This window comes from Conger conger, chromosome 12, assembly GCF_963514075.1.
Source record: "Conger conger chromosome 12, fConCon1.1, whole genome shotgun sequence".
NCBI lineage: Eukaryota > Metazoa > Chordata > Actinopteri > Anguilliformes > Congridae > Conger > Conger conger.
This window is the reverse complement of record NC_083771.1, coordinates 20,778,924-20,793,275: the sequence shown is the minus strand read 5'-3', so window position 1 is coordinate 20,793,275 and position 14,352 is coordinate 20,778,924. Positions and strand designations below refer to the sequence as shown.

Sequence of the window (14,352 nt, the reverse complement as noted above, 5' to 3'; positions counted from 1 at the left end):
TGGCTAAAAGCTTTCAGAACTTCCATGCCACTTCCCTGCTAATCAAACATAAAAAGGTTGAGAATTGAGAATATAACCCCCATGCTATAGAAGACACTGGCTAGAGTAACCCTCACTACAGTATGTGCATTTACCATGCCAAAAATTTTCATGTATCAGCATCAGTGTAACAATGTAGTAATTTCTCACTTGTCTGGTGTTACAAAATCATCTCCTGTGGTTTTGAACATGCAACATTCCGGTTAAATCTGAAAACATCACAATGGATAGACTGTCACAGGAAACAGACGTTTGAAACAAATGCTCTATTGACACTCTTGCTACGAAACACTCAACAAAGTGTTACCAGACTGTTTGCTGTATTTCAACTCTGTGAAATATTCAGCTTAATGTGAAATTATGATCTACTGCACGTAAATGGACAGTCCATGGATATTTCAATATTTAATGTTAAGTGAAGCTCAACAACAGTCCACTAAATAGAGTATCACACAACTTTCAACATATTTACATGACATACCCACATTTCATCCTCATGTGATAACATGTTTGGTGACAAAGTTAAGAGCCAACAAGAGTAGGCATATGTATGCTCAGCATCAACAGTCTCAATGAGTCGTTACTTTAAATTGACATTGAACTGATATTCACGTGATATCAAATAAAGTGTAACCAGATTTAGTGATAGACACCAAAATGAATATTATACTGGGAAGAATAAGTAAAATTAATAATAAGAACAGTATGGATTTTAATATAAAATGCACCAAACCAATGAAGGAATACAAGACAGAAATAACATAGCTACTATGCCAGATATGTAAACAAATTGGTCATCCTGTAAAAATTGTTCATGTTCACCTACATCCAACAAAACAAAGATCACCTGCATTCACCAGTGCTCCAGAACTAAATTCTAAAGAAAATGTTTCAATTCATATACTTAAGTTTAAATGAACTGATAAACAAAACAATGACTAAAATGATTTTTAAAAATATATACATATTTGACACGGGAGTAATCCCCCCCCTTCGAATTGTATTTGCAGCTACAAACACTATTCCACTGGTAATAAACTTCATCTCATCCACCACAACTACAGTGATACTATAAACACTATTACCACTAGTAAAAAATTTCAAGTTGCCTAAAACTACAGTGACTCTACAAACATGTATACCACTAGTAGTAGCCAAGTACCTCCACTAGACACAATCATGGCATTATCACAGACAAAAACAATAACACTACAGACAAATATGGCAATAGCACGCCACAGGCATCAAGAAAAAAGATTGTTTCTTGTAACAATGCCAATTGCTGTTTGTGGGCAAACAGCACGCCAGGAAAGGGAAACGCTATCAGACCAGGCAGATCTCAGCAGTTATGTGCTAATGTAAGAGGAGGCTCCCCAGGGAGAGGAAATTGAATGAAGTCCACCTTGAGCTCCAGTCCTGGTCGTGACACGTGAAGGCTGAGTGTTTCTGACCGAGTACTGCTACCTTCTACATGCCATTTGGAGGCAAGAGACAGAAATCTAAAATAAAACTTTTTCTGCACACCAGGGTCTGCTGGAAAGTGCAATATCACTTGCATATTGCATTCCTTTGAAGAGTCCAACAAAAAGGACCTAAGAGCGTTTATGCCAAAAATCCACACACCAACGCATGCATGCACACAAACCACACACTCTTTCTGACAAACTCTCGCAGGCACACACATACACACTCTTTAAATGTTAACATTTTAAATACATATTTAATCACTTGCTTGATGCTTACATAGTGGCCTTGTTATAATTTGGAGCCGTTTCAGGAGACAAGTCTGCGACAAAAACAGGAAACAGAATTTTTATGACGTCACTATAACAGCACTTTCCTTTGATGTTTAAACAAATGGTATCACTCCGCATCCTGTTGTTCTACTGCAACGGAACTAAAGGAAAAGGAAAGATTTAAGTACGCAATGCATTAATAACAATAATAATATATAATAACTGAATGACTGACAAAAAGCGCAGTATGGACCAACAATGATTATTTTTCTACAATTACATCATTTTTTCCTGGAGTTCAGGTCCAGGCTGTCCAGAACAATGTCCAGCCCCACAGAATCTCTCTAGGCTGGGCCCCCTGAGTCACCACAGCTTATGGGTCAACCAAGGGTCAATTAAGCCACGGCGTTAGGCTGTAAATCTGATTACATAAATTGGGTTCATGTAACCACAGGGGGATCTCGCGTTTCTTCATAGAACAGGATCAGCAAGCTCTTTGGATGTCATCCACAATGAAACCGAAACCATAAAAGCCAAAACGTGCCATCAGCGATGGATCATAAGAACCAGGACCCTCCACCAGCGATGGATCAAAGAAGGGCTGGTTAATGTGATTAGAATTGTATCCGTTGTCGACAGCCATGAACATCATGGTTCACATGGTAAATATAGGCTAAGTCTGTAGGTATTACATTAATTACATTAATGGCATTTGGCAGACGCTCTTATCCAGAGTGACGTACAGTTGATTAGACTAAGCAGGAGACAGTCCTCCCCTGGAACAATGCAGGGTTAATGGCCTTGCTCAAGGGCCCAATGGCTGTGTGGATCTTATTGTGGCTACCCCGGGGATCGAGCCACTGACCTTGCGTGTCCCAGTCATGTACCTTAACCACTACGCTACAGGCCAAACACAGTACAGACATCAGGCAAGAAGCAAGGCATGATACAACAGATATTGTAAACACATACAGCACCAGGATATGTACAAATCCAGTGTAAATGTTACAAAATATGTTGCCTAAAATTCTTAAGCACGAGCTGCAGTGTCAAATGTAGCAGCGAGGGGGCGCTGTAGCAGGCGACAATATAACAAATTCACCTTCTTCCATTTGTGCTTTCTTCCGCTCAGTTTTTCACAACTATCGTGGATGATCTGCTTATTAACTTGGTCACACGTTCAATAAGGTTCATGAATTGGCATTAACTAATGTAGTTGTTAACATGAATTAATGATGGACAAATACAGCATGAAATTAAATTTGTTATCAACTAACACATTTGATACATGATATTTATACATTAGCAAACCATAGGACAAACTTATAATTAGTTAACCATTAACAAATACATTAACTGACTTTTTCATTCCAATATGAATTGGTAATAACTAATGTAGTTGCGAACATGAATTAATGATGCACACATTAACAGAACTGTACAGATGAACTTCTCAGTAGTAGTTAGTCAACAGCTACATCATTTCATGCCAAGTCATGGAACCTTATTGAAAAGTGTAAGCATTACCTCCACAGGGACATAAGTACGCACGTTGAGTATGCACAAGCGGACAATGCGTTTGCAGTGTGTTGGCCCTACGCTGTCACTAGCAGTCGTGTACTTGCGTAGGGTATGTTTTGGGCCTGAGACAGGCCCGCACACAACATGGGGTGGCAGGCTGCTAACAGCTGCAGGCTCCAGGGAAATCTGACAGAGGAGATGCAACGCTAACGACCTAACCAAGTGTACCATCGTACGGCGGCAGTCTTAACTGACAGGCGCCCTCCCGACCTTCGGGAACCGTAGCCATGGTGACTGGGGGCGGAGGGGGCAGGCGGCTTTTTGGTTCCCCAAAGAAGGCTGTGTCGGCTTTCCATTTTAGTTTGCGGCCATTTGCGTGAGGAGCGAGGTGTGGGTGTGGGACACGGACATGGAACAGGCCAGGCGATAAGAGCGGTTGTCTAGCAGTCGGAGGGTTGCCCGTTCGATTCCTGCCCTGGGTGTGCCGAAGTGTCCCTGAGCAAGACACCTAACCCCCAAATGCTCCTGACGAACTGGTTGGTGCCTTGCATGGCAGCCACTTACCATTGGTGTGTGTGTGTGTGTGTGTGTGTGCATGAATGGGTGAACGAGAAGCATCAATTGTACAGCGCTTTGGATAAAGGCGCTATATAAATACCAACCATTTACCTCCCCTCAAGGACCGTGATTTATGCTCCCAGCACTAGACTCCCTGGAGCCGTACAACAGGCATATCGTCATGTATAACACCTTCAATCTCCCTGAAGCGACCAGCTCTCCCATAAAGAAATCATTACCAAACACTGCGCTGCACAAGGGTCCCGTCTCAATGTGAAACTGATTTAATTACAGTATATATTATTTCCTCTTTAAGCACTGGTCTGGCTCTCTCCTTCACTTTCATTCTCCCTGCTACTCATCTTATAGCTGGGTTATTAGCGCCTCACATATTAGGTGTTGATTACACTTGAACCTTTGTTTCAATTTAAATTTTCTCCAGTTCACATGACGTATTTTACATGGTGCGCAATAAACCAAGAATAGCGACAGCAGAATTTCGGCTGTACATGTGCATCTATATTTAACCTTGCTTATTAAAAATCCAAAGGTCATGTTGTCAGTTATTTTCCATTCATTTGTAACAATGTATTACTCAGCAGTCTGTGGTTTTAAAAAACCGTCAACCCGTTTTGACCGTTAATGACATATTGGGTTTCCAAGCAAGACGTTTCTCTCCCTCAGAGACGTGTGAGCACCTCCGCGCTGTACTGTGAGTACTGCAGAATGGCAGGGAGAATGACCACTGGATGAAGACCATGGATAACCCACAGCAGAAGAGAATGGATAATGGAAAAGCTTCCATTATCAGGCTAGAATCAATACTTCACTTTCATTGGAAAAGGCTGCAGAAAAATGCAACGAACAGCGATTACTTGGAGGCAGAGACTCTCAGACACACTGCTGCGTCATCACCCGATCGCTAGAACGTTCCTTCACTGGCTGTGTTACCGGGGAAACAGAAAGCTCAGGGTCGTGGCCTTCAGGTTCAGGTAGTGCACACACAGCAGTGCACACGCGCTCTAACCACTTTCCCTCAATTAACCCCAAACCCTGCGCCACTGGGGTCGCCACTGTTTTTTTAAACAGGTGTGACAGCACCAGGAAATGCCTTCATTCATACTGAATGGCTTCATCCATAATTATTAGGAGCTGCTCCCTGGCCACATTAACCAGCCGTTACCAGCTCAGCTGAGAGAGTTAAAGCCAGATAAAGCACCATAACGACCAGCAACAAATCTGGCCAAGTGCAGAACACTCCTCCTGTGTGATTGTGTGTAGGGTTAGGCTCTGAACCAAAACATAAATCCATACCAATGACAGTTTGATTCCTGGCTGTACCATCTCTATCTGAAGCCCTCTTTACTGCCCCGTCTGAATAAAGGGTGTTATATTGGTGCTCCATTTTTTAAAAGAAAATAGTTGCAGTCAGGAGCTTCAGTGGGACGTGACACAAAGCTGAGCACAATCCTATTGCGTTCTGCTGAAGCGTTTGACCAGTCAGATTGTGTTCTCTGAAGCGTTTGACCAATCAGACTGGTCTGATCACATTCCTGCTGCGGTAACACACGGTAACACAACACGGCCAGGGAAGGGGGGAGAGGGAGTACAGGAATAACCCCTCAGAACACATCACGTGGTGCTAGTGGATCGACAGACAAAACAGACAAAACAGTCTTTCTGCATACAAGCACATTGTAGCAGATTTTGTACATTTCTACAAAAATCCTTTGAACTCAATCTTTTCAGAAAAGGTTTTGTGAAGTGAACACCTTTGTAATGTGTAATGAAATGGCTGACAGTTATGGTTTTTCCCTCTGGACTGGATTGGGCTGACTGATGTCATGTCATTTGGCTGTAATAACCCAAGCTAAATTGGGAGAGCTGCAGAGTAACTGGTAATATGACATTTGAGCTGTGTGACCTTGAGACTGTGACGAAGCCATTATATTGGTTAAAAGAAAGAAAGCCAATCATCATTCAGCACTGCGTCAGGTTCCTTAGCCATTAAACCCCACAGGACAGCGATCTAGGTGACAAGTGAAGACACGATACAGGATATGAAACATAATTATTAATGCTGCAATAACAACACACTGCATTTTATACAACTTATACAATTTACAAATACTCATGATTTCTTATATTCCACATTTCATTAAATATTGACATGTACAACATGATATAGTGTAATCCCTCCAAAAATATAGTGTGATCCTCCATTCTGTGTTATGTTTATATCTATCGCAAGAAGCAAAGAAAGGGGGGGAGTTAATGCTATCCCTACTAGGATGGTGCGTTTGATGACATCACATGACCAGTTGTCACAGCATCCTCATAAAAACATCATTTCTAGAGCCAGTGGTGTTCATTACAGTCGAGGGACATAAACCCAACAGATATTAGGGTGCCGTAAACCCAAGAAAATGCAGGAAGCCCTCAGTGACTCCTATTACGCAAACAAGGTATGACCGCCTTTTAAACTGTAGCCAGGATACCATAACACTCATGACATCTCTATCTGCACTGTAAGACACTTCCAATCCAGTCACCACTGACTCTTCTTTCCAGGGTTTATCGCCATCAGTGGACCCCAGACCTGGGTCAAATATGTCATTGTTTAGGATTCAAATACTTTTCTGTACTCCATTGATCTTTCCTGGTGCAACTGAGCCAACCAAAAGGACCAGATTTCAGGGCTTGCATTTTTTGTATATTTAATAGGTTCAAATACAGCAGACAAGCTCAGTAAAGCATAGAAAAACATATAAATCCAAACACATGACGTATTTGACCCAGGTACGCAGTGAAACAGTCACTGGTTTTCAGAGGTGTAGTGTTTCAGTAAGAAAACGGACACCAAAGTGCTGACCGTTCTGGGTCAACAAGTCCCTTTCTAGTCCCTCCAAAGGACAGGATCCCTCACCTTGGGGTGCAAGGCGAGCTGTAACTGGAACTCTAAAATGCCGGTGTTTATGCTGGCCTTGCCTAACGTCTGTCTGGAGAAAGGGAGCTCTGCTTCCATCGCACGTAATGGCCGAGCCTGTCATGGACGAGAAAGGAACGTGAGCCTGCTCTCGGCTAAGGTACACTCTCGCACTGGGTGCAGGGGCTTCCAGCTGTTCTCCAGATGAGGCAACCCCCAGCCAAGTTCAGCTGAGGCATAAAGCTCTGAGTCAACACTTTAGAAATGCCACCTCAGGTGTGCACGAGAGAGCCCACGGATCACCACATACCTCAGTTACAGGGTATTGCCGATGAGCAAGTGATTCAGCTTCTTCTTTGATTGACCATAATAAAATGGCAGGCCCACCCTCCTCCTACACCGTCAAGCACTTGACTGCCCTGTTTGATTGTGTGTGACAGTGAGGGAATAATCTCCCCTCCAGGAAAAACGGATATTTCCGTTTCCGTATTGCTTGTGAAAGCAATAACACTGCCCTGCTCAGACTGAACACTCCAAAAACACAGTGCTCATACTGAACACTCCAGGAACCATGCAATGTGGGATTACAGGCCTTGCTCAAGGGCCCACCAGCTGCATTGACATTATTGTGGCTATGTCTGGAGCTTGAAACCACCAACCTTTCAGATTCAAGTGCCTAATCCACTAGGTTATCCCTACACCTAATTCCCCTTGTGTTCTCCAGACTCCTGGCCTCTGTCCCACAGCAGGGCCCCAGTCACAGACCTCCCTGTAGGCCCCTGGGTCATGCACTTTGGGGGGTGGGGAAGGTATTTAAGTGGGGTGCGTGTTTTGGTGGAGAACGCGGGCAATGCGGCTCTTGTGAAACCAACTGGCTCCTCCACGTCACTGTAAACGGTTTCAACAAAGAAGACGTCATCTGTCAACGGTTTCACACGGAGTACTAACCAATTAGGAAACCGCCTAACATCAAGTGAAATTATAGGCTAGCCCTGTTTTTAGAGATGATCAATCTGTCAAAACCCCAGCGGGAATGAGGAAACAGGCCGGACCAGCCCTACAGAGGAGGTATTTATGACCATTATTCTCTTACCTCGGCGCCTGAACAGCCTCCTTAAGGGTCCTTCAGATGCCAGGGCCGGGCTGGTCTTTTATGACCTCTCTGTTTACCGAGCTGCTATACGATAAAAGCAAAAACATTCGCCTTTCCGGGACTTCAAAGGCTGTTTATGCTCTAGCCGTGTACTGCAACCTGGTTATTACCATGCAAACGCAACAGCCTTTACGTCACAATACACTGACTTAGCAGACTCCCTCTTATCCGTCGATTCCGAATGTAAGAGAAACATGACTGCCTTCCCCTGATTAATACGCCCAGACCAGAGAGTACAGATGCAATAGCACGATAGCACTAAAACAAGTTCACTAGCCAAGAACCAAAACACAAAATAAACACATAGACTAAATCCATAACAAGCCCTAAGAAGGAAAATGGGATGGGGAGGCGATCAAAGATGCAGTCGGGGCGACATTGGCTCAGGTGGTATGAGCAGTCATCTGGCAGTCGGCGGGTTGCCAGTTCGATCCACCCCTGGGTCTGTTGAAGTGTCCCTGAGCAAGACACCTAACCCCTAAATGCTCCTGTTGAGCTGCATGGTGCCTTGCATGGCAGCCAATCGCCGTTGGTGTGTGTGATGAGAAGCATCAATTGTACAGTGTTTGGACAAAGGCGCTATATAAATGCCAACCATTTACCGAAATGGACATACAGTGGCATGGCCACTGGCCAGGGTCCGACCTACATACTGCTTTATTCTCCAGGACGACCAAACGTGCACAGTGCCAACCAGAGCATACCGGAGCAGGAACCAGACACTGTGCAAATCCACCCAACACTCAAATTACAGCCCCGGACCAGCACACTGGTGTCTTCTCTGTTCCAGGGGACCACTTAATACGTTAGTAATGGACTACACACCTGGATCAAATATATAATTTGCCCCTTTAGAAATGAATGCAAACATATTATAAGAAATTAGTGACACCTTCTTCAAAAGAATTTTACATTTTACATTTTTTTAATCCAAAGCGACTTGCAAGTGCATAGGTTCTACCTTAAGTCAAAGCATCATATCAATAACTAGGAAAATACACATGGAATGCTGTTCTAAACATAGTCATCATCATAAGTTCATAAGTGCAATTATTATTATTATTTTTTTTTTTGGGGGGGGGGGGGGGGGGGTTAGACAAGGATAGGGATATCAGAAAGGAGGGGCGGGGGAAATCAGGAGGGAGGACTAAGGTAGAGTTTGAAAAGGTGGGTTTTGAGTCTGTGTCGAAATAGGGGGAGGGATTCTGCTGTCCTGACAGTGGTAGGCAAGTCATTCCACCACCGAGGTACCAGAACGGAAAACAGGCGTGAACGTGCAGCTCGACCACCAGGTGCTCGTAGAGAGGGAACCATAAGGCGACCAGAGCTGGCAGACCGGAGTGGTCTAGCTGGGGAGTAGGGAGTGATCAAGGATTGTATGTAAGGTGGGGCAGTCCTTAGCAGCCATATGCTTTTACCAATATTCAGAAGACATTGCTTCCTTCATATGATGCAAAAAAGGGTGAAAAGGCTTTGATAAAAAACTTGAGAAAGTGATTTGATATGAATTATAGAGCTCTCATCCCAAGCATCCAATAAAAGAGTTGACTCACTACTGAAGCCCAAGCAAAACGAGGTCCCCCCCACCTCAACACTGAGCTACACCAATGCAACATTGAGCCAGCACTGAGCTACACTGAGCTACACTGAGCCAGCACTGAGCCACACTGAGCCAGCACTGAGCCAGCACTGAGTCAACACTGAGCCACACTGAGCCAACACTGAGCCAGCACTGAGCCAGCACTGAGTCAACACTGAGCTACACTGAGCCAGCACTGAGCCAGCACTGAGCCAACACTGAGCCAACACTGAGCCACACTGAGCCACACTGAGCCAACACTGAGCCAGCACTGAGCCAGCACTGAGCCAGCACTGAGCCAACACTGAGCCAGCACTGAGCCAACACTGAGCCAACACTGAGCTACACTGAGCCAGCACTGAGCTACACTGAGTCAGCACCGAGCTACACTGACCTACACTGAGCCACACTGAGCTACACTGAGCCAGCACTGAGCCAACATTGAGCTACACTGAGCCAGCACTGAGCCAGCACTGAGCCACACTGACCTACACTGAGCCACACTGAGCTACACTGAGCCAGCACTGAGCCAACATTGAGCTACACTGAGCTACACTGAGCCAGCACTGAGCCAACACTGAGCCACACTGAGCTACACTGACCTACACTGAGCCAGCACTGAGCCAACACTGAGCTACACTGAGCCACACTGAGCTACACTGAGCCACACTGAGCTACACTGAGCCACACTGATCTACACTGAGCCACACTGAGCTACACTGAGCCAGCACATACATACACACAGCCAGGCTTGTACCAACTGCACTAGGCTAAGAGACCAACACACACACATGCACACACACACACACACACACACAGCCAGGCTTGTACCAACTGCACTAGGCTAAGAGACCAACACACACACATGCACACACACACACACACACAGCCAGGCTTGTACCAACTGCACTAGGCTAAGAGACCAACACACACACATGCACATACACACACACACAGCCAGGCTTGTACCAACTGCACTAGGCTAAGAGACCCACACACACACACACACACACACACACGGCCTGCTGTCTGACGTGTAACCCCCGTAGCGGGGCCCGGCGGGGCCGGGCGGCCCTGGGCCCCACTCACCATATCCAGGAGTGCCTCCTGAAGGGGAAGTTGTTGACGTGCATCATCTTCTTTTCCCGTCCCATGTGAGCGCGGCCAGGCTTCATCAGAGAGGCTGTGTCCGCTGCTGCCGTCACTCAGGAAAAGCAGCGGCCCAGCGCCGGGGGGAACGCTGGCATCACCCTCCGTCTGCAGCCACGTGAGCGTATCCACATGTGAGCAACAACCCCGAGGTCCTGGGGGGCCGCGCGCGCTTCCACAGAGTCCCACCTCCCGGCCCCTTCCCAAATACCCACCCAAAACCAAAAAACCCAACCGGCAGGTTCTCAGGTCTGTTGACAGGACGCAAATCAATCCCGCTGAGCGTGCGGCGCTCAAGTAAAAAAAAGAAAGAAAGAAAGGTTTTTAAAAAAGACGAACTCTGCGGAGAGTTAAAGCGGAAAGTCAGAGGTGGAGAAGCCCCAGATTCACGCGGGCGTACCCCGCTCTCGCGTCTTTCCCAGGTTTCCTTCGGCCGGCAGCTCCCGGGCCTCGCTGGCGCATCTTAGCGCTGTGGCGTTCCCCGCCCGCAGACCGGAGACAGAAGCGGAGAGAGCGAGGAGGGAGGGGGACAGGGTGCAAGCCCGCTGCGGGGGAAGACCATGCCGGGACTGGGGCTGGGACTAGCGGCTGGGACTGGGCTGTTCCTTCCCTCTTCTGAGCATGTGCAGTCATCTGGCCAGAGCCGGCCGGTCCGCCGCCGCACCGCGATTAGCACCGCCTGGTCGCCCGCGGGCGGTCAGCGATCCCCTCATCCACGGCAAACACAGATATTGATCCACTTAAAGCAGCAGCTCTCCGTAGTGCATCACTCGCTCCTCCAGAGAGAGAGGGAGAGAGAGAGAGGGAGGAATGCGGATCCAATGAGGGGTGGTGGTGGGGGGGGGGGTCGAAAAGCTCAATGTCATCTGAGGAGCGCTCCGGAGTGTTCCTGCCGAGTCTTCCTTCCGACGTTGCCGTCTCTCTCATTCCACGGGGACGCCGGCGGTCGGGAGAGGGGTCCACGAGACTGCACCTCTGCAGCCCGGCTCACACGTGCACAGGCTCGATCGCCTGCATAAACCAACCCCACACAGCTCCACTCAGCTCCGCTCAGCTCAGCTCACACACGCTAACCCGCTCGCTGGCTTGCACACGTGTGGTGTGTTTGTGTGGCGCACACACAGGGAAGCATAGAGGCTCCGTCCCTCCCTCTTCTACCTCCCTCCTCCAACAGAGAGAGAGAGAGAGAGAGAGAGAGAAAGATCGCAAGAGAACAAGACAGAGCAAGGGGATGAGAGCGTAAGAGAGAGAGAGAGAGAGAGAGAGAGAGAGAGAGAGAGAGACAGACACGTGCACCGTGGTTGATCCTTCTTTCCCTGATCACAGGAGGGCTAATCCTGGGAGCGTAGCAGCTTTCTGGACTGTTCCCTCTGCTCCCCCAAACACACACACTCAGCTACGGGGCTCCTACACTGCAAAACCGGCTCCCGTCTGCAAGAGAGCGCGTCTGCGTGTGTGGGTGTGTGTGTGTGTGTGTGTGTGTATGAGCGTGTGTGTGTGTGTGTGTGTGTGTGTATGTGTGTGTCTGCATGGGGAATTGTCAAGGGGCCTCTTTAGGTAGGCTCTCTGCAGCACACTCTTTATGATCCTGTCCGATGAAATGACGCCGTTTCTGCTGTTAATCTCAACTGGCCGGCATTTTTACACACTCAGAGGAGACACAAGGACAGACAAACAATCAGCAGTATGGGAACTGATTCGGGGTATATCACGGAATAAACAGTCCCCTTAGCTACTTCACCAAAACACAAAATAGAGACATTTAAAAAGCAAAATATTCATTATAATCACGGAGATAAGAAATCATGCATGAACTTTGCTTTTTAAAACCAGTGGCATCACGTCGGACAACGTTTCTCTCGGACAGCCTTTTATGTGTTTCATTTTAATGCGACAGAGTTGCCATAAGACATTTTATGCCCTTTTGCAGCGACAGGGCCGCGACCCCCCTGGAAGGGCCCCGCCAGCAGCGTTCATGCCATTTTAGGCTGGAGAGGAAACTGTAAACAGTGAGGGCAACGGAGCCAGGCTCACACGATTACCCCCCTCCTTCAACCGCTGCACGTTCATTCCTCTCACAACCGCGGAAGCAATTAAGCTGCCCAAAGATCATTTCATTTTCCGGGTAATTCATTGCAAACCTCGTGCCCACACTACAAATGAATTATTTTTTCGCAAAAATGTACACAGCTATTTACAAAAACATATCGCATGTTCTGCAATGCAATGCAAGCTGAAAGATGCAGGCACAGAGAGACGTGTGGTGTTGTGGTGTTGCGTTGGGCTGCGTTTTGGTGGGTCGCAGGAAGTGATGCTCTGACGGTTTCTCAGCTGTCTTTGGGCTTGGTACACTGACGCAGGATAACCCTGTGTTGGTAAAAACAACAGGCTGCAAATAGATGTAGTGGAGAAAGCTGTCTTTTCTGTTTTTTACATTACTTAGTGTTTTTTTTTATTACACACGGGCCTGCTCACTTTTACTGACTAGTCAAGTCGAATGCTCTCAAACAAGAGTACAGCAAGCATATTTGTCAAGTTTTCATTTTCAAATAATATACATTTATTTGTGAATGCATACAAATTAATGCATACAATTTATGCTATAAGTGAAACATGAAGTATGGATTATGGAATTATGGAAGGAACAAAAAAATTATTTGATGAAAGTGCAAGTGAATGGAGAAATGTGCTATTAAATAATAAATAATTTGATGATGAGATCTAATCTCAAAGAGAAATGTAAGTGATTTGATTAAAAGGACTGATAAAGGAAAATTTTCAGTGACAGTGGCAGTAGCCGTGACTGACACACACTCATACTCACACTCACACACACACTCACACACACACACACAAACACACACACTCACACACACACATTCTCACATACACACACACACACACACACAAACACACACTCACACTCACACTCACTCACACACTCACACACACACACTCTCACATACACACACACAGACACACACACACACAAAATGCTCATTTTTAAATCCACCACTGCTGCTCTGCCAGCTTGTGGTTTAAGGTTTGCATGCCCTGACCAGTCATCCAGGACTGTATGCATCAGAAGGCCACAGTCACTGAATTAGAAGAAGGCTTTTCCCACAGCTTCCAAGCAACCAATCACAGTCCTTTCTGATGATTCATAAACATGGTGGCGGCAAGTCAAAACAACGGGTAACTTTGTGACTTTGTCCTACATAAACCTTGTTTACGCAATAACATTGTGCTCTGTCGTTCTAGCATCAGTTTGGCTGCAGTCATTCCTCAAAGATAGACAAGCAAGTGGTACTGAAGTGAATGTAAACTACGAGATATGGTTGGGTAGGTTGCAGCTGAGGTGACGACAGATCGTCTGCAGATTGAAGGTTGGCAACACAGAGCAGAAAGCTTTGATGAAATTCAGTGGGCGGGTCTTTTTGATTGACATGAGGGGTAATTAAAATGACAAATGATCAACAGTCAGGCAGTGCAGAGTGGTGGTGATTTATCTACCCAAACCGGTTTCATTCAATTGTTCTGAGAGATCGCTTTAACTTTTATCCATTAAATGTTTCTTAAATGCTAATTTATCAAGTCACTGGCATTTTTATCACCTCCACCTCCGTTACTTCCACCATTCATACTGGGTGTATGAGTTTGTATTAACCACTGCAATCTGAAACACAAAGGC

At 46.3% G+C, this 14,352-nt stretch overlaps 1 protein-coding gene across 1 annotated transcript in view; it reads right to left on the bottom strand.

Annotated features, from left to right (window-relative positions):
* The window catches only part of LOC133142166 (cAMP-specific 3',5'-cyclic phosphodiesterase 4D-like), a 92,562-nt gene extending 84,670 nt beyond the window's left edge, over positions 1-7,892 (bottom strand). The window contains exon 1 of the mRNA XM_061263211.1: positions 7,874-7,892. The gene's annotated coding sequence lies outside the window, so the exon portion shown is untranslated. The remainder of the gene's footprint in view (positions 1-7,873) is intronic.
* Positions 7,893-14,352: the final 6,460 nt, after the last annotated feature.